At 40.2% G+C, this 24,201-nt stretch overlaps 1 protein-coding gene across 1 annotated transcript in view; it reads left to right on the plus strand.

Moving 5' to 3' along the window:
• The first annotated feature begins 11,516 nt into the window (after positions 1 to 11,516).
• LARGE1 (LARGE xylosyl- and glucuronyltransferase 1) overlaps positions 11,517 to 24,201 on the plus strand; it is a 347,716-nt gene continuing 335,031 nt past the window's right edge. Inside the window, exon 1 of the mRNA XM_085048913.1 lies at positions 11,517 to 11,659. The gene's annotated coding sequence lies outside the window, so the exon portion shown is untranslated. The remainder of the gene's footprint in view (positions 11,660 to 24,201) is intronic.

The following is a 24,201-nucleotide window of genomic DNA, read 5'->3' on the forward strand; positions in this document are numbered from 1 at the left end:
ATTCTCTTTTTCCTTCTGAAAAAAATTGTTATTGTTTTAGTTGTTGTTGCTGCTATTATTATTAAATTTATTCAAAAAGAAAAATCCTTGTTTGGGTTAAAAAACACTTTTCATTGGAAAAAGCTTCACAATGAAAACCTCCTAATCCCATACACATTTTAAAACAGGTAATGTGAACTTAAATGCATTATTAGCTACAGCACACTTCTCAGGACAAACCAGTTTTTAGGGCCAAATTTAACCCTATTATGAACCATGGAATTTAACGAGCTGAACTAAAAATAAATGTTGAAGTTGCCTTTGTTTCTCATTTTTTTAGCAGTGAGACAAGTGCCATGAATTCACACCTGGCTGTCATTCAGAGATGCAGAAGGACTAGAAGTGTTGAATTTTATTTTTACCTGTATTTTGTAATGAGGGGGGAAACACTCTATTTTTAGTCATAATTTCTCCCAGAGCGCCTCCTTTTTTCCTCTATTTTTAGCCAGGACTGACGTTTCCCAGAGCAGTCCCTCTATCCAGGTGTCTGCAGGACATTTCAGACCAGGAGTTCAAATATGCTGCAGGCTGTGCAGTGACCAGCTGAACAAACTCTCACCTCCCACCGAGCCAGTACCTCGAAAAGCACATACAGAACTTCTGACAATTCAGTGCCTCAGACTGTGCAGTTTCTTCAACATTTGCAAGGCCGAGGCTGTAAAAGCATCTTTTCAGAGTTGACCTTTTCCCAGCTATTTCCCCAGCTTCCCTGACACTGCGTGGAATAAAACATTTGCTTGTAGATTCTGCAACCCCTGGCTCAAAAGGGGATTAGAGAGCATGCAGCTCCTCTCTGGACACAGCCCTGTGTGGTGCTGATGCTCCAACACAAGCTGTGAAAACCTGTGTGATTGCCTGGTTCAATTTGCAGTGTGCTGGCCGAGATGACAGCTGTCATGAGAGACAGGACCTCCCCTGGTGACACGCTGGTTTCAGGCAGCAACAGGAGCAGAGCTTTGTGATTCAGTCCCGTAATGAACACAGAATAAATAGCTTTTCTGAGCAGGGATTCGGCTTCATTCTAGCTTCAAACAGAGGCTGGCTTTGCAGTGCCATCTGCCTTCCCCTACTTGTGGCTGCCCACTGGTGCCTGTGATTAAGGTACCACTGGACTTTTGAACCTGTCAGCACAGGACAGCAGTGTTGGAAAGGTAGCATGCCTCTGTTGAATGGCAATGACTAGATACCTGCCAGCTGCAGTGCTTCCTTACAAAGTCTACTTGTCCTCATAATCAGTATTTAATAAATTAATTTTGCTCTGCTTTCCCCCTCTCATAGGAAAATAGGTGATGTGAGTTATGTACTGTAAAATTTCCACTGTTTTCAGAATAGGTCTTTTAAAATGTTTAAGTCAAGGACTTTTGTCCCAAGAAGATGCTTCTGTCATTGAATTGCTGACAAAACAGTTGCTTTCACCAGGAAACAGCTGTTAAATAGAGATTTGTCTCACGAGTAGGAAAATAAATGATCATTTCCCTGGCAGCAGGAGGATATTGGAGATCAGGATTCATGGGCCTGCCCTGGGCATGGGAGGGAAGTATGGTGTGAAACTTACAGACAAGACTGAGAACACGATACTTGATTTGAAATACAACAACCAGCACCAACTCAAGCAATTTGCAAGGTGAAAGATCTACACTGAAACCCCAATGCAGCCTGAGCTGTCTTCATCCATAAAGTGACTTTGCAAGAGAAAAAAGCTAACAAGGCCTGTCTGGTGGGCAGTTTTGGAGATATAAGATTTTTGATCAACACGAAAGGCTGCAAAGGGCACAGAAATAAAAGGAGTGATCCATACAGGTATTATCCACCCAACACAAAACACGCTCATTACGGCATTCTGGATGGGAACTCTCATTCTGCTGTAATTCCAAAGTGCTGCCAGCCTTACTGACAAGTTCATTAGTCAGTCTGTGGTCCCCTGGGCAAAACTCAGACACATGTGAGGAGCTTTGTCATCCAGACATTTTCCTAGCAGTTACAGAGACTTATAAGATCATTTGTTGCAGCTGACGTATTTCTGTGTCTGCACAGTGTGAATTCATACACTCAGTGTTTACACATTTGCAATACACGCTTCATTCTGATAAGTCCCTTGAAGTCTAGAGTACTGGGATGATGCCCCTTTAGGAAGCCTGTTCTGCCTTCCCATCACTTTTGTTTTATTTTCCATTCAAAAGCCAACAGTCTGTGGTTGTACATGTGCACAGCCAGGCCCTGTGCTGCTGAACACTGCAAACAAACATAACAAACATGGGCATTTGGCTCCCACTGGGCCCAAGGGGTTCACTCCTATGCTCTTTGAGGGAAAGAAACATTACTAACATTCAACTCACTCCCTGGAGAGAAGCAATAATCCCTGGAAAAGCACTGAGAGACATGTCAGGCCGGGGCTGCCTGGGCAGCAAGCCCCATCCGCAGGCTATGGGGAAGACCACTCCTGTGAAATGCTAAAATACTTTAATTGAAAGAAAGGCCTCATGATGCAGTTTAGAAGTAATTTGGCTGCCCTCAAAATGAGCATCCACTCCCCAAACTACTGTGCAAAGTCTTAGGAAAAGCAATCATAGGGAACTGAGTACCACTTCTGGGCAATGGTCATAGGACTTTTGGGATCAGCTTCTGCCCAGAAGAGATGATTCAGATTTATCACACATTTTTCATTTTCTTCTCCCCAGAACAATGACTTTACCAGCTTAGCTTGTTGAACTTTTCAGCCTTTCAAATTACATGGAGTTTTCAATAATCTTACAAAAAACCATTTTAGCCACAGCTTCTAAATTTTTTTCAGAAATAACTCAATAAGCTTCCACGTATTGCAGAAAGGTTAAGCTGAATCTAGTGAAACCAACAAGCCTCAAAACCCCAGAAATTTTTCTTATTCTTTCTTATTTTTTGTATTTTTGAATTATCTGTATTTTAATGGAAAAGGCAAGTGTATTGGGAAGGAAGGTCTTATTTTCTCCACATCACTTATTATAAAGATACAGGATGACTGGATATTGATTTAGTTGAGGAGTTCTAAAAAATTTATGTGTTTATCATCGGCACAAAAGTCCTGATTTTTCAGGCATGCAATTCTTACTCCTACTGCCATTTAACCATGGGCTAAATTTTACTTCCAGTGAGCTTTACACATTAAGGACCATAGGCCTGAAATATATGCTTAACTATTCAACTGATAGGCAGTTTGGACTAGAAATGCACACAGCCTTCCCTTGCCTTAAGAGATTGATATTAAATACCCTAATCTGAGAAAAGATAAATTGTGCATGATATCTCCAGTTGAGCTCCCTACTCTCAGAGCTCCATCAAATTCTCAAATATTTGCAATATCTAAACACAGGGAACAGAAACAGTTTAGCTGGTGATGGAAGGGCAGCAAGTGAAAGAAAAGCTGTTTCAGAGAAGAAGACAGAAAACATCAGTCGTGTTTCTTCAGTATCACTGATTTTGAGACCTGGATTAAGGTATCTTTAGCCCCTTTCTTGAATTTTCTACCGGCAAACAATTGTTTAACTTCTTGTAATCATGTTGATTTTCTATATGCCTTTAGGAATCTCACCTCTGCCAGCTGTGTCCTACACTGCTGAAACAAATAGGCTGTCTTGTCATAGGCTTCTCACTCTAATAGCCACACTCACTGTTTGCAGGATTTCATCCTGAGCAGCAGTGGTGACAATCACTGTCTGTCTTTCATCTGCCAACAAACAGCTTTTAGGCTGCTTTCTGAAGTGAAAAATCAACCATACTTGTGCAATCACACTCGGCACGTCAGCTTGTTTATACTCTCCATGCATCTAGCATTCCTAACTTTTGAACTCGGGCTGATTTCAGCTATATTACCAGAGGAACACTCATCTGAAATATTTTAAGCTCATTTAAACTGCTGTTGATAGTCTTGAAGAGAAATATATTGTTAGTATCCAGAAAGGAGAGAAACACGAAGGATGTTATTTTGAAAGAGTAAAAGTCAATTGACCTTCACACCTTTAGAAACCAACCCCAAAAGTCTCATGGGTAACCAGACTGCCTTAGATCTGCCACTCACAGGAAGACTTCCTGAAGGCAGACTCAGCTTTGCTCACCTATGGAGGTACGGAAAGGGTCTCCAAACAACTCAGCTTCTCCAGTCCCCCTCTTTGCACCTTGCATTTTCATCCCTATTGTGTGCATACTCTCAAATTGCTGCTTCACGGAGCCAGGCTATAGATAAGTTTCCCTGTGGCTGCTACCTCATTTTCTACCTCTTCTGTCCTTGCAGGCTTGCAGGTGATGATTTCAAACTACCTGTGCATATCTTGCTGCTTTAGCTTTCCTCCAAGGCTAAATGCTTCCAGAAAGGCTCCCTCTTTTCTAGTTAATTTAGGCTTTTTTGAGCAGCTGTAGGCAGGAGCTCTGGCTCTCTCTGAAGTTGCCAAAGGCCCTCAGCCATACTTTTCTGCTGTTTTTCCTCAGATCTAAATGTTATCGGTGTGGAACAGATTTTACTGGAGAGTATGTTTCCCAGGGAAATGCCCTGACTTCCCAACACATGCCAACTGACAGTTTGCCAAAACCATACCCTAAGGCAAGAATTAAATGTAGGTAAATATAAGTGCCCTGAGAAATTCAGGCCAGAAACACAGAGGACACAGCAAGCAGACAAGAAAATATTTAATGTGAGCAAGAAAAGAAATCTCTAAGTGATGGAAAGTGTTTCAATTTTGATGGAAATTTGTTTTATGTGCAGATGTAAATCCCAAAGAAGAGACTTATTCCTCCTTCGGCTAATGTGAATATAACCTTTCTGTCAGCAGTGCTGCTCACCAGAGTTTAAAACCCTTACAGGATACTTGGGCTTTACAAGAGGAGAGAAAACAGTCTCAAGACCAATAATGATGGGCCATTTGGGATCCTTCAACTCTAACCTGTGCTCTGAGCTTCTCTTTACCCCAAAGACATCCTCACATGCAACTATTCTGCACTCCTACCATTGCCACTATGATTGTTCATACACTTAACCCTGCTATTAGATAATTACAAATTGGTATCTTAACAGGAACATCATTAATTTCCAGAAACTGTAAAAATAGCTCTCTGACCCTGGATCCTCTTGAAATCTTTCACCTGTTTGTTGTATTTTTTAGCTAAAACATACAACTATTCATTTTATTTTTAATATGAGAAAATAGATCTTTGTTACAGTTTCATAATTAGCCATGTCTTCAGCTAACATTTTAGAAGCAGAAAATGTTTGAGGACAGAATGTCAAAAATACAGCAAACAGGTAAATTTTATAAGGTTTTGTCCACCACTTTATGTAAAGCAGAGCAGAGTTCAAACTTCTTGTAGTTTTCCTGTACTATCTGTGTTTTAGCTCTGTAGTGATTTCACCTGCAACACTTCACAAAGAAGGACACATCTCTGCTTTGTTTCAGATGTGATATTCAGAAATCTCTTGGCACCAAGCCTTTGGACAGTTCTGCCACTGTTCCAGGAAAGCTCTGTGACCTGCATACCTGTTTTTGAAGCTCAATAGATCAGCATGTCAGAAACTAAGCCTCCTATTAGACTCCAACGCACTTTTTTCCTGCCAAGGTCCTTTTAAAGGCACAGTGTCCCCATCAGGGTCACCTTTTCTCCTGCTCTTGCAAAATCTATGAAGTATTCCCCATCAGTGATGCCTTTCAGCCTCTCTCCTTTCTACATAAAAGGAAATCTTGGACACAGTAATCCACTGACTTCCTTCAGTTTTTCAGCTACCCCAGTGGTGTTTATACCCTGTATTTCAGTATTCCAAATTCCCTGGATTAAGGGTTGTCATGCTGTCTTCCAAAGTAGCAAGTAGAGAAAACCAAGGCCTTTGTCAGCTCTGGGCTGTGAGTAAAGGATGTTGTCTAGACCAACTGAAGAATGTTTAATTATGCATTATTCTGTCTCCCTGCACTACATGTACCTTTTCCTTTGGTCAAGTATTTATCCACAATCTTCCTCAATCCTTTCTGACAGTACTACCAAACAGCATCTCAGGGAGCTTTTCCCTTCTCTTCCCTAAATTCTTACATTTTATCTGCCCCATAGTTCTTATAGCACTAACCACAGTTCCTATCCCATTGCCCTCTTCCCCATGATTCTCATTCCCTTATTAATCCCCCCTATCAGTAGCCAACAGGGGTCTCTCCCAAGGACAGTTTTCATATTCCTCAAGGCACTCCACCATCCTGTTTGTCTTCAAGTACAGGGATTTCTCTCAAAGTAAGTATTTCTGGTAATTCTCTCTGATCTCTTCACTGGACTGGATATGGAACTGAGGTAGGAGTTCACTTTATGCACAGCCTGGTTATACCATTAGCTTGTGACAAGTCTTTCACTTAGCACTCGGCTCCACAACTCACTTTGCTATAAGCCTGCATGTATTGCTCCTTTTTTAATCACTCCAAAAGTGCAAAAACACTCAGTCTAGAAGATGAACCTGTGTATTGACACCAGTGAGCTGATCTTTGACTATGCTACTACCAAAGCAACCATTCTGCCATAATTAGCATTGAGCAGTGAGGAGGCACCCCTGGTTAAACACAGAAAAACTAATATTGGGCTTTCAGAAACCATTCCTTAATGATGTTTCACAGCCCTCCAGAAAAATCTCATTAGCAGCAGCAGACACCCTGGAGCTGTGCAGAACACGTCCAGCATGTGTCGAAGGAGACCATTAGTTTGTCTCCTGATGAAAGGGGCCCATGAGTCACAGTGCAGGAGTCACTTGGGGGCAAGCAGAGATTTTGAGAATAGTGAGAAAGGTCATCTAAGCAACCAGAGTGGAAAGCCAGCAGCAACAGAAAAGTCACAAAAGGGGTAGTTGTAGACATTCTGAATGGAGAACAAACAAACAGAACGTTGGGTTTAATATTTTTCAGCTTTTGAGGCAGAATGCCAGTTTAAGTTAATTTGGAGGAAATACCAGCATGCAGTACAAAATGATCTCTGCTACATGCTACCTCTTCAAAGAGAAGAGTTCAGCACCTTTGGTATGAACTTGGCCAGAACTTGCTCAAAATTATTATTTCTCATTGGCAAAAGCAATGATTTTACTTTTCCAGTGAGTAAAGTTCAAGCAGAAATTATTCTGCCCTTATCCCCTTAGTGCAAAACTAAACTGTCCATATGAACAGATGTCAAAATACCTTTGGGATGTTGTAAATGCTTTTTAAATTCTTCTGTTTCAGACTATATCCAAATAATGTCACTAGACATGCTGCACCAAAATAACACTTGAAGTTTTGACCTAGGTGTCTCTTACATTTACATTCCTTGGTCACCCTTATTTTTAATGATGTTCAGGAACATTTAAGAGATTCAGCTGCTTGTATCTCTCCATTCTCCCCCTCTACTTCTCTGTCAGAGTCAGCCTTTATCTTTTTCAGGGAAGCAATTCTTGCGAAGTGCCAGGTAGGTTCAGCTGACATTTAACTGAACAGTAATAGGGGCTGCTCAGTCTCCTGAAATAACTGCTCAGATCTTTTTAGGACTTTCTAGATATACTGATCTATGACGGACTAATTGGAATTGGGACAAAATCCTTAAATTGATTTTGCTGGAGCTAAGCAGGAACAAGAACAAAATTCTTCAGAGATGATGGCTGTCCTGAGGGTCCCTGCTTCTTATTCTCCTATCAGAGACACTTCTCCTGGTATCTGGGTTTTGTTGTTGGGTTTTTTTGGTTTGGGGTTTTTTGGGGTTTTTTTTGGGGGGGTTGTTTAGGGGTTTTAGGTGGTGTTGGGGGTTTTGGTTTGTTTTGTTTGAATTTTTTTTTGTTTGGTTTTTTTTGCTTTGGTTTTGGTTCTGGTTTGGTTTGGGATTTTTTTACATAAAAGCTGCCTTTTCCCCAGTCAAAAAAGTGACATTAAAGCTGAATAGTGTGCTGCCCGGTTTCAAGATTTTATAAGCCTCACACTGGTTTCTTGTCATCTTAGCTAGCTTTCAAACAAGTGGAAAAAAAAATTATGCTTATGAAATCTAAATTCCAGAAAAGCAAATAAAAGGAAACCTCAAATTATTTTGGTCCCCAAATTCAACTGCAAGACATTTAAAGAGGATTTAGGACTGGTGATGTCTGCTGACCTTCCCTAGCTGAACATTTGTGGAGTCTGTCTCCTTTAAATGTGACACAGATTCACAGAAGTTATCCTTGGTCATTTACATAATGGTGTTCACCTCCCAGACTTGGAGATGCATCTGTTTGCAGATGCAGAAGGTAAAAGTAGAGGATATGTGTAACAGCAGCAGAATGTTAAATAAATCACAGGTATCTTAGACAGTCTATGCCCTCTTCATCTGAAGAGGAGAGCATAGGATACAAACCTGGTGCATACCTTCTCCTGCTCTGAAAGTCCAAAGCAGTGGCTCAAACCTGCCAATAGTAATTAAACGTTTTCTGATCCCAGATGCATCTACAGCCATGCCTAGTAACAAATATTCCTTACCTTAGGAATGATCTTGCATGTTATGAAGTTGTTGGGAATGTTAGCAGAGCTCTCCATTTCACGGACGGACTGAGGCCTTGAGTACTTTTGCTCTTCACTATATCATAGAAGTGTTAAGGTTGGAAAAGGCCTCCAAGATCATGAAGTCAAAAGTCAGTGAAGGAATTTTTCCTCATATCCAACTAAACCTCCCCTGGTGCACCACTAGGCCATTTTCACATCCTGTCACTTGTTACCTGGGGGAAGATTTCTTCCACTGATTTAGCATGAGTGGGTCAGACTGCCCTGAATGCCATGAGCATAGCTATGACTTACCAGGTTGTCAAAGGAACAAAGAGAAGACAGAGTAAATCATAATCTCTGTGTTTGCCAGGGTTTTTAGATTCTTGGAATGGTAAGTGTTTTATGCCATGGTGACATGGTTTACATGTGCTGGCAGGGAGTGAGGGGTGCACAATGGCACATTATATCAGTTCTGGAAGACAGTTCTCCCACACAGAATAAGGAGACTGTTATTGAAATCTCCATGATCACTGGTGCTTTCTCCACAAACTCTATCTCTCTCCTTGTCACCCAATCTAGATTTCTAGGATAAAGCTAGATCCTAGGCAGGATCATTCCACCTGATTTATCACCTTGGTCTGGTAAAACCCTAAGTTTTAGGGCAGGCCAAGAGAGAGAAAGAAAGTAGCCAGCATCAGACTGTGAAGTGTAATTTTTCCCACCCACACAGCATGTGCCTGAGGGAAAGCAGAGAATAATCAGAATGGCAGCCTTGTTTTAAGGGTTTGTTGCTTCTTTAAACAGAAATTAGAAGGCAAAACAGATCTTTGTTAAATGTTGAATGTTGTACATCCCCCTGCATTTATGTTTCAGAACATCTGGAATATCCTGTGGGAGCTTTTGTAGCTCCATTGTAAGTGGGACAGAAGGCAAAAAGAAAAGAAAGCCACAGAAAACATAGAGCTCCAGCAATTCAATGGAGCTACTCCTAGAACAATCACAGCAGCAAGACTCAGAAGAAAGGACGCTTAATTTGCTGGATTACCTGGAAGGTACCCTGATTTGATAGGCAGTGATCAGGTACTAATTGGACTCAATGATTGCAGAGGTGTTTTCCAACCTAACAATTCTGTTATTTGATTCTGTGATTCTGCCAAGTGGCAGTGCCATTTAGGGAATGTCCTGTTTGTTGAAGGAAAGTGGGGTCTGGGTCCATTCGCATGACACATCGTCTTCTGCTTCCTTGTAGAGTTTAGGATAGTTGTCTCCAACACAAAACTTCAGAGTACAGTGATTTTTCTTTAGATGAAAGAACAGACTGAAAAGAAAAACAGAATAATTGAAATTCATAGAAGCAGTGTGACACCAGTTTAGAAATATTTCATTAGACATACAGGAGGTCTGTGGCACACATTTCAGCAGACAAGGGGAAAAACAGTGTACACTAATGGTAAGGTATATGAATATATCTGTAAACATCTTCCAAAAACTAGACCAGACAAGGCTGGCAGAATCAATGGATGGAAATTACAGTCAGCACCAAGGAAAAGCATTGTGATCTAAGTATTACTTACATGCTGTTCTAAAAACACCCTTACCTAAGTACCCTACATGATAAGTGTTTCAGCAAAACAAGAATAAAACATTGCCACTGTCCAAAGAGACTCTGTAATTAGCACTGGACTCCCAGGATAGCACACAAGCATGAAAAATTCTCTACCTTTTCTTTTTGATCACATTTCTTTAAAAAAAAAAAACAAACTCAGTAGAGTTTCATTTACATGTCATAGACAGCTTGATCTATATTCAGAAAGAACATCATGTCCTCCTTTAGATGTCAAAACAATTTTATCTCTTAACCTGAGTTTGGAGTCAGACATCAAGGATGCAATGCGTGTGGCTCCCATTAAAGTGTTAATCTCTAACACCTGCAATTCACAGAAGTTGCTGTACTTTAAATAAACTGAAACTTTTCTTTCCAATTCCACCGCTGCGCAGTGCTTAGTTGCAAATTGTTTTTCTAACTTGATTTCCAACTTTGGAAAAAAATGCAATTTAGATTTGCTACCTGGGAAGCTTAATTCAATTTTCTACTCCATCACAGATTCCCTGTGTGTCTTTAAGGAAGCCACACAGGTTGTGATTTAAGAGGTAGATTGGAGCTTTGATTCCCTTTAAAATACTTTGTAGTTCTGGCCTTGGTCTTTGTGATTATCTATAATATATATACAATGATATAGACATACAATCCCCTTGGAAATAGTTTGTAGTGGATTAAGATTTTCCTGTCTACCAGCTATCCATTATGGGCCTCTGCCTGTCTTTGTAGCCAGCCTTCATTATAAGGTTCTATGAGTGTTTACAGCCTGCTTCAGTACAAAATCAGCTAGTTTAGCCTGAATTGTGGCTGAAGGCAGTGTGGGCTATTGGCACAGCTCAGGGAGCTGAGGGAGAAATAATGCCTGGAAGATGGTCAATTCAATAATAAATAGTAGCAAAAAAGGATGGGGAAAAGAATAACTAAATCAGCTACACTTCTGCTTCAATACAGAGGGCATCCCTGCTTTTAGATATAGTCGTGATTATCAGTACCAGGCAGACATAAGCAGGATGAGGGTAGACAGGTTAGGATTATGGTACATCAAAAAAAAGTACAAGCCAGGTTGTGTGAAGACAAAGCACAGAAAGCAGTACTGAAAACAGACACACTGAGAAGTTTGTGTGTGTGCATGTGTGGTGGCTTAACACCAGCAGGAAATTAAATTTGAAAAAAAGCCACTCAGTTACGCCTACCCCTTCTGGTACGGGAGGGACAAAAGGAGCACTATGAGTTGAGATAATAACTTACTGAAATCAAAAAGCAATGCAGGAAGAAACACCCAATAACAACCACAATATTAATAACAAAAGTGTACAAAAGGCGAATGTTTCACCCACAGAAAGTGTTCCCCACCAGGAACAAAACCGAGGCGGCAGACGCTGCCCACAGGCCCCATCCGCCTGCCCCTCAGACACGGACAAGATGGCGGCTGCTCCCACACACCAACCGCACGGCTGTCGGGAGTTAAGACAAGATGCTGAGGGACTCCTGCAGGTGATGTCTCCCAGCCCAGCCCAAAACGATGAAAACCAGTGACAAACAAAGCCCCTGGAAGGTAGGATGTCCGAGCCGGGTCGCACTGCCGCTCACCTGGGCCCAGTTCCCCTCAGGTGCCTGTGCCGCCATTTTTACCATTCCGCTGTGCTGGGGGGGGGGGGGCGGGGGGAAAATCACTAAACTAATCACTAAACACTGGGGAAAAAATCACTTCTATCCAGACTCTAAAAAACAAGGATTGTGTCTGAGATCCTCCCTGAATTATAAGCAGCTGGGTCTCTTCTGAGGCTGCTCAGAAATATTTGGTAGGTATGTGAGATTGGTAGATGGCGAAAAACATGTCCTTTGTGGGATTTTGTATCAACATATTAATTTGCAATCAAAGCAGCAACTGTTGCCTGGTATCAAAAGAGAAACTTTCCAAACTACATTAAAGAGGTAATATAAAGAGCAGTCTTTTAATGAAAGCTTTCAGGTGCACAAAAATAGCTATGCAAGTGTGCAGTATAGGATTTCTACAATTTTTATAAGGTTAATTAATTAATCTGTCTAGCAGGTGCATCCAATAGGAAAGCAGTTGCCTGGGTGACACACCTTTGGGCCTTGGGATGTCTCCAAGGGGTTCTTTGCCCTGTATCTTGTATTGTCTCTCAAACTCTTGTGCAAAACAAGGTGTTCTTGTCAGAAATTGTGTTCTTGAAAATAAGACTAAATAGAATTTCAAGGGTGTGACATAATGTGTAAGAAAGTGTTAGCTATTGTTCTAAAGTGTGAAAAAGGGTGAGAAGGTGCTAGAAACTATAAAACTATATATTAAAAATCTACAAAGCTAAAAATATATGAAAAAACTAAAGATCTTTAGGCATCACAAGTCATCCAGAAGTGAGATCCATGTTAGAAAAGAAAACAATGCATAATTCTTATTCAAAAACCTTTTGCCCTAAATATTTGGATGCTAGGAACTCAATTTTGGGTGGTTATGAGATGCTTCTTACAAATCACTGCTGATTTAGTTTGTCCTTTCCCTGACCTCCAAAAGATAAATTGTGTTTGCATCGCAGAACTACAAATAGTTTGCCTGTTTCTGCTGACAAATCTCATGAACCAATGTACCCTCATATTAGTAGGCTATGTTTTCTTTAATGAGGTCCTTACACCAAGCGTAGAGACTGCTTCTGTAAAGTGCTTTTAACAAGGTCAATATTACTACTCAGCATTTGGCTGACCCTGTGGAAAGGTAAGAACGAGCTCTAGTGCTGCAATATTAGCAGATCTAGTGCAGCAAGCCTTGTGACACCTGGTGTCTAACTTTATTCCGCAGCTCCTGGATGTTTGTGACTACTTGGAATTCTAATTTGTGTTTAAAAAAAACCAGTTATGCTAACAGAAAAACTAATAATGACTGGGTTTCTACTTACTTACATGCTACATCTGTTTATCTTTCTGCCTGCCCCTACCACAATTACCTCTGCTACTCCTCTGCCCACCCCCTACTCCCTCCCATGGGACTGGCCTTCAGGTCTATAACTTTACATTCTTCACCTACTATTGTTAGTTCAGCCCACGCTGATGACTCTTGTGTTTGTGCTGAAGCTTTTGCCTCAATGACAGTATTAATTTGGGGCTTCCTTATTTTCTGGGCTGTCAATTCTTGTGAAACTTGTCAGACCTTTGTAACTCCAAGATACTTTGCCCTTTTGCTGATTCTGGTAGGATCAGCCAGTTTGGTCAAGAGGGTGAGTGAGCAAAGAGCATGAAAAGAGACTGATGGACACAGATTTCAGTCACATTTCCTTGACAAGCCAACCTTTCAACAAGTCCTTATAGTCATTAAAGAGCACTCACATTATCCCTAAGGTTTAAAAATTAAGTTGCCAAAAAAGGCATCTCAAAACTGTTTCATAATATCTACTAATTCTGTGGACAAGATACATTACGTATTTCATCTGCAAATCTATATAAGTTATATGTCTCTGTGACCTCTTCTAGCCTTTTAGATAGCTAGCTTTCTGCTGGCACACTTTTTTTGAAAAAAATCTTTTTTTGAGATTTGTGATTGATGTCATGAAGTCTCATTCTTGTTAATTTGTTCCAAAATTATTTTCCGAAACCTCAGAAAAAAGAAAGCACCTTTTCCTCTCCTACCCCACACGCTGTGCAGTGTATAAAGGCTACCAGACCCTAACTGTGCAATGAAAACTGTGCAAGGCAGTTTTACTCCTCTCGGTAGAAGGTAAAATAAAATAGGTTTTCCACCATGAAATTACACTTATTCTAAGGGTCTTAATCTTACAGGTTTAAAGGTATTCTTCACAGTTCCCCTGTCTTATATTCAGCAGAGTGCATTGATGTCTAGTTTTGCTCTCCCCACCAGCTCCTTTTTTGCATTAATGCTTGCATTTAAAAGGAAGAAAACCCTGGGAAAGTCCCCCTGGAAAAGCGGCTGACTTTTCCCACAGATACAGCTAATGCCATGTAACTCATTACCCTGCCTGCCTCTCACACTCCAGCGTGCATGTGAGGAGGGGGAGCACAGCAGCTCATCCTGCCCTGGAGGTTGCTCACATCATGCCAGGGGCTGTCTGAACCAGAAACAAAGCCTGAAAGTGCTTTATAACCACCCCACTGGGACAGCAGGAATCTGAGCCAAAGCGCTTTGCTATCACTGGTAAAAAAACCCATCAGTGCTGTGTTCACGACTGCTGGCACTGCAAACCAGTTGGTAGCTGTGTGAGCTCAGCCCCAGGAAAACAGCAAGTTTTAGTTAGGGATGCTCACCTGCCTGAACAAAACAGTGACTCTGTGCAGAGTCCTGCCAGGTACCTATCAGCCAAAACCCAGAAACAGTGGCTTCTCCTGGGTCTGTGAAATTAGTCAGTCTGAATCTCATATGCAAACTGTGTCTAACCCCAGCTGCCAGTCCTGCAAATCAAAAAAATACACACTAAAATGACATGGTTACCTTATAAAGCCTGATTTGCTTTTTGCACCTTTTGAGTCAATTTAGGTTCTTGGAGTCTTCAGGGTAAACTGACATTATCTTTTCCAGCTTTTTTCCAGAAAACAAAATGATGAGAAACTCTGTGTTTGTCAGGAACACTGGAGGGGCTGCCAAAGTTTCTGGTTGGGATTGGCACAGTGGACAGCTGAGTTTCTCCTGCCATTTATAGGCACAGCCTAAAGCATGACATTTTATGGCAGAGCAAAATCAAGCTATAAACTGCAGTGGCTCGTGATAATTTTCATGAGCACTTCATCAGGAATGGGAGGTGTGAAAATATAACCCCAGCAGCAGCCTGAGGGAAAACTTTCCTTTGCTTTATCTCTTAGTTCACTAAACTTGGGAAGAAATCAAGAAATTGCAACAGTCAAGAGGTTGTTGTGAGGAGATAAAATAGCTTCAGACAGTTAAAGGGTTTTAAGATTCAAAATACTCTTTAGATTTGGAATCCCTTACTGTACTCATGCTCTGCCTGATGTCTGAGAAACACCTCCAGCCAGAAATCAGGATAGGATTATTTAGGGTACACAGTGTTTGAAGTGTTGCACAATTCTAGTGCCTACAGAAGATTTTCCATATGATGCCTATGCATCAAATTTCATCTTTCTTTTTGACCTGTGTATGTGATAGGTCTGCCTTGAAAAACTCACAAAAAGAGGTGGGGGTTAAGTTGACCAAAAAAAGAACATCAGAAGTCAGAAGTAGGAAGGACAGTCAGTGACTTCTCCAAAGTGCTACTGCAAAAAGAGAAGAAAATTAGTATTTGCTAGAAGAAAATTAGTATTTGCTGAAAAGCTGATAATGGGCATGTTATTCTTTGATTTTTGTGTCCAGTCAATACATCTCAGTCTAAGCAATGGGGTTTCACAGGTAAAACCCAGAGCTGGTTAAGCTGGGGTTGGGGCTTTCCAGACATAACAGATTCTTGCAGAAGTCAAGTACAGTGAAGTCCTGAAGATTTAGCATCTTCCCCGAGGTTTAAAGGTTTATTAAGACTTACACATTCTGCAAATGGCTTTTACTGTGCAGAGCCTGTCATCAGCTTTTCAATAAATGAGGTATGACCTGGAGATCTATAACAAGATAACATTCATATCTGACGACAGAAGGATGGGAAGATGCTGCAGGAGGTTTCCACTGTTCTTTTCGTGTGAGTGCTGTCTTTTTCTACATTCAGCAAAGACCTATGTGGTATATTTTCTTGTCAAGCTCAGACTTCAGAGATAATTAGGAAAATACTGCTTTTTTCTGTAGTCTATAGGATACATTTTTATTTTTATTGTGCTGCTCTGTATCATCACTTGATACTGACACCACAGCTGTCTGTATCTTCTTTACTTCATATGCTAAAGACAGGTCTGACAGCAGCTTAACTGGAGTTAAGCAAGTACTTAACTGATCCCTAAGGTATCAGGTCTTTTAATGTTAAAGAAGGGAAAAAAAGATGAATAATAATGATTTGAAGTTCCTCTGTTTCTCAGTGCCCTTCTAGAAATACTTAAGATAGGCTTGATTGATATATATTTTTTTTTTTCTGAGAAACTTCAAACCACCAGGCATAAATTAGCACATAAGTAAATCCTCACAGAACTAGAATCTTAGTAGGTTGCACAGTGGAGAAATATTTTGTAGTAATTTAGACGTGTTTCATAAAATGTAATTAGTGATTATCTAGTATTCCATTGTGGCTTTCCTGCAACTGCTATTAGAATCTTTTGAACACAACCGAACATAAGATAACAGGTAAAAAATAATTCAGATTGAAAGATAACAATGAAAACTGAACAGGCAAATACAATCTGCCAGAGAGAATGAGTCCAGATTTCTTGCTGACAATAATTCTGCATAGGAAAAACCATATGTGAGGGAACTGCATCAGGGCAGAGCTATTAGCAGAAGTGCAGCTGTCTTGTGCTCAAAAGCAGTCAGTGGGGTGATAGCTTCCAGTAACCACCTAGGCATTCTCAAAGGAAATAGAGCATGCAAACCCAAGATCAAGACTCTGCAATGAGAGTTTCCCTGATGAAGGTCAAAAGATGAGTTACCATTACCCAGTATTTTACAGAAGAACATTTTGTCTTGCAGATGAGAAAAGGAATGACTGCTACTATTGTTGCCAGAGATATTTTTGTGTGCTGTGGAAATAGTCTCCTTATTCCTGGAAGACAAGAGGAGTTTTATAGCTCAGGCCAGGAATGCTGCACCTAATGTTAAAGCATGGCAGAGCCTGCTTGCTTTCTTGTTCAGCAGACCTGGACAGAACATTAAAAAAGTCATTCCAAACAAATAAATAGAGATCGCTATTATTAATAATAATATTAATGGTGGCATTAATATAATAATCTATGATACTATAAATATCCAATGGATCTTTTGCAAATACATTATAAGCACTTGTACTAGAAGGAATGTTGCTGAAAATTAAAATGTTTGCACTGTCTTTAGTATTCTTAGCAGTGAAAACTTCAAGCAAGTACCAGGAATGCAAGAGTAAATTTTCAACATGCAGAATCATAATGTGTGTCCAACTTCAGATGCTTCAAAGGGCCCAATTTTCCAAATGACCAGTGCTCAGGTCTTCCTCAGAAATGCTTTAAGACATCTGACTTCTGAAAATACAGTTCCAGATTCCAAGAGTTAAGCTTGTTTATTCAGAGATTAGAAACCATTTTAAAAGCATTTGCATTTCTCAAGTCTTAATACTTACAGTTAAAGGCCTGTTTTATATTAATATTTCAACATCTTAGGAAGTTGCCTAGTCCACAAATTGCCTGGCTTACAAAGTCTTCAAGTGGATGTGGGATGCTCCTTCTCCTAAGTGAACTCAAGAGATCATCCTAGGAATAAGAACCATCCAGTTTCTCGGTATAAATTCACGTGTGACTTCAAGGATGCATTTCACACACACAAATAAAAACAAAGATGTCTTTTCAACTTTATAATCCTCAGTGCACATGCTTGTTTTGCCTTCCTTCCTTCCTTCCTTCCTTCCTTCCTTCCTTCCTTCCTTCCTTCCTTCCTTCCTTCCTTCCTTCCTTCCTTCCTTCCTTCCTTCCCTCCCTCCCTCCCTCCCTCCCTCCCTCCCTCCCTCCCTCCCTTCCTCCTTCCCTTCCTCCTCATTTTTCAGGATCTACTATCAGTTGAAAAGTTGCTGCTTTGTACTCTCTGAAATAATGATTTTTTTTTAAAAAATACCGAGACCCTCAGGAATCTCTTAATGAATGAGACTTGAAACAGTATTTTGTCAGGCTAATTGCATGCTGTAAAAGATTCCAGGTTAAATCTGAAAATATATGTGGCTCGAGGTTGCAGTGTTATGGATGAAACACTGAGAATGTCCTTCTTCATTATTACCTGGCTTATTTCTTTGAGCAAATAATAATAGGCTAATCACTGCCCTTGGATATACACTTGCAAGTCACTCTGAAGAGAGCAGGATTTTTGCCTGCATGTCCCAGGGCAAGGTTTTGCCCTATATTTCCAGTGATAAAGAGTATTCTAAGCTCATTTGTAATTAATAGTTAACCAAGAGTTCTTTTTTTTTTTTCTTTCCTGTGGATTAACTGGTAAAAATGTCTAAAGTAATAGTGGAATATGTCATTCTAGCTGGCAGTAAGGACAGTGTAGCAAAAGTAACAGGCTTTGGTTCCATTTCTTATTCATTATGAACATGACTGCTTGCTGGTCATACATCCTTAGCTGTATGGCATGGGCACAGTATGGTGATATCCTGTTGGGATTTAGTTTGTTCCTTGAGTGTGTAACAAAACTGAAAGATTTAAATTGCATGTAATGAATCTGGGCAACATTTATTGCTGAGCAATGAAAGCTATAATTTCGTAATAATAAGAGATTGAAAGTCTCTGATATCCACTGCATTACCTATCTATATTTGCAGTGTTTCCCACAGTGCATGTGCTGAGGTTTTGATCAGCTTAATTTTAAATGTCACCAATAATAGGACATCAAGTCTTCCCCTCTGCCATAACTGTTGTGCAAAAAGTCCCAGTGTCAGGAACGTTCTCTGTTACAAAATAGCGCAATTTTTATTCTCCATCATTTAAGAATGTACAGTCCTATTGCCTGTGTGGGTACTCCTCAAGAGAAACCCACAGTGCAGTTCCTGCAGCTCCCTCACACTCTCAGCCCAGAGGGAGGTCTGCTCCTGGTGAGCTGAGCTGCTCCAGGGCAGTGCTGCTCTGGATTTCATGAAGATAATGCAGGAGCAGTTCAATTAAGAGAATAGATTAATGGGAGAATTGCCCTCTAATTACACTTCCTGAGGCAGCTGCACTCTCTTTGTGTGGCTACAGACATTCCTTCCCTATCTAGGGTGGCTGAAAAGATGGGTTTACTTCTCACACCATGTCCAAACAGGCCTTTATATATCAGGGGTTGACCAGGTGATGAATTAATCCCATTGTGTAAATATTAAACAACACTAAATAATAGGAGGAGAGTATGATCAAAGCAAGCTGCAGTTTTGCCTAGAGGAGTAAAATCTTTCAGTGGAAATAAGGGGAGAAATTCTGACAAGACCTATCAAACTAGAGACATTTGCAACACAATAACACATTAGATTTATTTTAGACAAGTGCAAGGTAACCAACACTGGAAGGAACAGTTTAAAATACTGACATATACTGATGGATTCAAAATAAGCTGTTATTTCTCAGGAAAATTGTTCTAGGCATCATTACAGATCATTCAATGAAGACATCTGCTCTGCATGAAGAAGTAGCAAATAAGATGTTTGGCTGCATGGGAAAGGAGATGGTGAATAGCAAAGACAAAATTATATAAAATGCCATTTCATACAACCTGCTCTACAACATGTCCTTACATTGAATACTACATTTACTTTTGGTCAACTCAATAAAAGAGGCCATGAGAGGAATTGGAAAAGATTTTGAGAAAAGCAAATGAAACTCATTAGAATCCCAAAAGAATATTTCAAATAGGCATGGCAAAATGGAGAGGATGACACCATGACACACAGGATCCTAGAGTTTTGTTAATGTAAAATTTTAGTTTTGCAGCATGGAGAATCAGCCCCCACTGCTAGACTAATTCCTGGATCTATACAGATATCCCCAAGAAGCCCATGGCACCTCTGTCCCTTCATGAACCATGCTAATTAATCTCTGTGGGACATTCTACTGATCTCTGTGGGACATTCTTCACTGTATTTGAACCCACAACTGAATTTAGAAAGGTCTTCCCCCTTTGCAAAAACTGGCAGTGAGGGAAATGAATGTCTGGGACCTCACAGAAATGTTGAAGATGAAATTGAGAAAGAGACGCACACACGTGTTGGAAAAGGGACAAGTTAAAATAAAAATATTCAAATGAATGATATAGGGAGAAAAAAGTTGAAACATTTGAGAGAAAAGAGGGTACCATGAAACAATAGAAAGAGTGAAGACAAAATGGAATAAAAAGAGATGGAAAAGAAAAAGGAGTGGAAGGAAAAATTGTAGCACAGATTATTCAGAGACCACAAAGAGTAGGGAATATAAAGGCTTATAAATTTGAGGGAAAAGGAAGGTAGGCAAATACAGAAAGAGCAAAGAGAAGAGGCAAAGGAAAGGAGACCTTAAATTAAAAAAAAAAAAAAAAAAAAAAAAGAAAACTATGTGAAAAGACAGCTTGAAATTTGCCACAGAATAAGTAAGAAAGACTGTTTCCATAGAAATAGAAATACCAGCAAAGGTTGCGGAAAGCCCTCTAAATGGCAGAAAGCAGGCAGACTGAATTGAGGATGCATGTAAGGTGATATTTGAGAGAGAAAAACATGCACTGCCAATGCCTTCCAGTGTGGGACAGAGAATGAACCCTGCCCCAGCAGCCACCTCCAACTCAGAGCTTCTTCTTTATAGGGTCAAAGTGAACGATGCACTAAAATACATATATCTTAGTGGGATAAATGTTGGGCAATTTATCAGTGGATCTGAGAGCAAGTTCTGCTAACCACCTTGGAAGAAATCACAGATTTTCTAAACACTGTTGCCAATCCCCGGGGAAAATATACATTCTGAAGAAGTACTAGAAAAATGTCCATAATTTGTGTCCGTCCACAAAAATGTAAAGTTAATGCCTTGTAAAAATAAGTTCTAATGCACTGCTATCTAGGAAGTAAAAGATTATAAATTAATTTTAGATAACTTTCAAAATCCTTTGAAAAAGCTCTTCAATATCTAATAATTTCCTGATTTTAGAATATGACTGCTACTCAGAGCACAGGAGCAAGTTCAGTAATTTCACTGACTTCCATTCCTTCCTGACACGTGATTTTACAATGCAGTTCTGAAACTGTGCCATCCACTCTGACTATTTCATACTCACAAGGGCCTGAGATCCAAGAACCTGTAAGCCTGATATCTGTTCTCCTACTACTTGCTTCAACAAGAATTAGGATGTAGTTAACACTTTCCTATGAGCCTTTCAGCTTTTTAATTTCTTGCAGGTTCAATCACTGTCAAAACCTCACTTTCTAGAGATTATTTTTTTGGTTCCTGAAAAGACACCAGTCATCTCCATAATCTTTTTAAACTTCGCTTCATTTGAATTTTTCAACTGATTTTCCCGTTGGAACAATGAGTAAACTTAGGACTGGATGGGAGTGGTAAGGGTTAAGAGACTTTTGTATTTCTATCAGATCTCCTTTCTATTCTGATTAATTTTCAGAAGTAGCAACTCCTCTTTGAGTTTCCAGTGTTGATGAAAAGAAGAAAAAAATATGGGAGGAAGAGTGGGTTGAAATGCATATTAGGAATGAAGTACTATCTATAATTTAATATTACTTGGTCTTTCTTCTCACAAATGTGGAAGACTGATTTGGTGTAGACAATTTCTACAGGTCTTTGCCAGTGATGTCAGCATCAGGATTTTGCTGCTTCTTGTACATTTAATCTGGAGCTGCTTTTTACTTCTCTCCTTTTTATGTCCTGATCAATAGCTCTGCATCCCCCATTCTATCCCACAGCTTAGCAGAGCAACATTTAATTCAAATAGAAGTGATAGTGGGATTTACCTTCTCTACAATATTTAATTATCCATGAGACATACATCCAGGCTCATCTCCCTGGACTTTCCCTTAGTTATACCTGACCATCCTGGTTAAACTCTTGGATTCCTTTCCTAACAGCTCTGCATTCTCTACTCAGCTTAGAAAGGGATGGATTTCTCTTTCTGCTCTCAGCAGTGAGGTATCTGATGCCCTCTGAGTCTTGAATCATTTTTACCAGTGGGAAGGTAAGGGGCCCAGATCATAGCAAATCCTCCCTGACAATAAATTCATATCCACTGAATTTAGCAGAGCTGCATTAGTGCTTATAACTTCCTATCTTTTATCTGCACTCCACTCACAGTGTTGTAACAACTGTTTTTGTGGCTTATTTTATATATGCTTGTTTATCATTCCCAAGAACAATTTGATTTTATTCTTTGAAGACCATTCTCCTGTGGCATTTTCCCATTGAGATTCACCATTTAGCACTTACAGCCTCAGTTCAGCAAAGCACTTAAGTGCATGCTGAAGCAAATGCATTCTAAACATGCAGAGACATATGTTGCTGATATATCATTAGGACTTAATATGTATTTGAACACACTGCCTAGCAACCCAGCCCTGTTCCAGGAGTTCTGCTGCTGCTGAGTGTTGTGCTGCTGCCACACAACAGAAAGACAAACACAGTTCCCAGAAGCTTCTAAACCTGAGCTTTATGTGCTCTACATCCCTTGAATGTGTAATGAATATTAACCTGTGTAACCACTGCATTATGCCGAGGCTTAGATGAGCTAAGGTAGCTCCCATTTGTTGATAGGGAAAATTAGGCAGCAAAACAGTTGTCAGTGTCAGCCTTTCTGCACCAGCACTGGCAGCTGAGCCCACTACCCCTCCTGGGCTTTATTTATTCTTCTGGATTTAGGTTTGGCAGCTATACCAAAGCACTGCTTCCAGGATTCAACATGGAAATTGAACATTTTGTTGATCAAGAAAAAAAACATATTGATATGCTGTATTGATTACATGAGCATAGAGGATTTGCAAGCTCTTAAATATACAGAACAGCAGATAACAAATGAGTGTTTCAAAGAAGACCAACCATTATATTAAAATATCAATTTGCATCCCAGCATAATTTTGTTCTTGCATAGTTTGTTCTGTTATGGCTTTCTACTACCTTTTTGTCAGTTAATCAGTCTCTTCTGGTTTTGACAGTCACTCTGGAAAGCTTTATACTAATTCTCTCACAAGATGGGTTGAAAAGGCCATATTTATTTTGTAAGTCCTCACAAGCTGGGCTTTAGAGATGCAAACTTATATCAGTGTGTTTTATGTATGTTTCATCTTGTGCTCTCCTGACCCTGACAAGGCAGAGAAATAATTTTAGATGCAAAATGTAGGGTAAGTTCCTCCTCCTGCCCTCCTTTCCAGCTTATAATTATTAAATGGGAATGGCTCTGTAAGAACATTATTCTGGGACAGCTCAGCTCCTAATTTACTATGCCCAAACTGCCTTGTACACTCCAGCAATAGATCTGTCTGCAGCTTTTTGAATGCTGGCTGATACCAAGAAGATATTCCACCCACTCTGTAGACCTCCACACATCTCTCTAAGGTCATTATTACAGGCAGATCAACAAATTAAAAAGCTTTTATGTTTAATCCAGCATGTAAGCCTCCTTACCCAATTATGAGGATTTGATTGTGCCCAATCTCATGATAATCACCACTGGCCCATCTATATAACATCCACTAGTTTTTACTATGAAAAGCCACTGGGAACCATCAGGGCCATTGGTTAGTTATGGCAGAGACCTTTCTGTGCTCCAGAGACCAAGGCAAATCTCCTTGTTTTAGCTTGACCTGCAGATGTTTTTCAACAAATCTATTCAAAATATTGCCTATATCCTTGTGTACACTGTGACACACAATTGCTCATTAGGATATTTAAGAAGAAGATGTGCTCTTGCACCTAACAGAAGGACGATACTGCAGTCTCTCAGCTCCCATTTTGCTTCAGGTGGGCTTTAGCCCTGCCAAGACTGTGACTGCTCCCAAATCCCTGCTGGAGAGCACCCAGCACTGCCTGCAGCCACCACAGCCTTCCTGCACCAGCGCTGCACACAGCAGCCTTGTTTGCATGTGAATGGCAGGCAGCTGGTTCTCTGTCACCTTCCAGGGGTGAATTCCCAGCTGCAGATGCCACCTTCCCCACCGGCACCATGGATAGAAGCCATTGCTTTTGCATTCCACTCGCCAATACTATCTGCTTTTGTAGATGCTGATGGTTTTTAATCAAATACCTAAACTCGTAATATTTAAACGGAGTATTTCTGTCTTCCTAACACTGTTTTTCCATTGTACTCCAGGATTTGTTTCCTTTTCATCCTTTTAAAAAGGCACCAAACACTTTTTTTTTTTTTTAATGCTGAGACAAATAAAAGAAACTGATAGGTTGTGAAACAGAAGCAGCAAGGAACCCTGAATCCAGTCTTCAACACAAAAGAGAATGTGCTGTAAGAAGTGCAACAAGAGCATCTATTTCACTAAAAGGCTTATTCTTCCCTTTTTCCTTTTATGCAGAAGTAGC

Source organism: Lichenostomus cassidix, chromosome 1Aa (genome assembly GCF_008360975.1).
Source record: "Lichenostomus cassidix isolate B80296 chromosome 1Aa, HeHo_3.0, whole genome shotgun sequence".
In the NCBI taxonomy this organism is placed as follows: Eukaryota; Metazoa; Chordata; class Aves; order Passeriformes; family Meliphagidae; genus Lichenostomus; species Lichenostomus cassidix.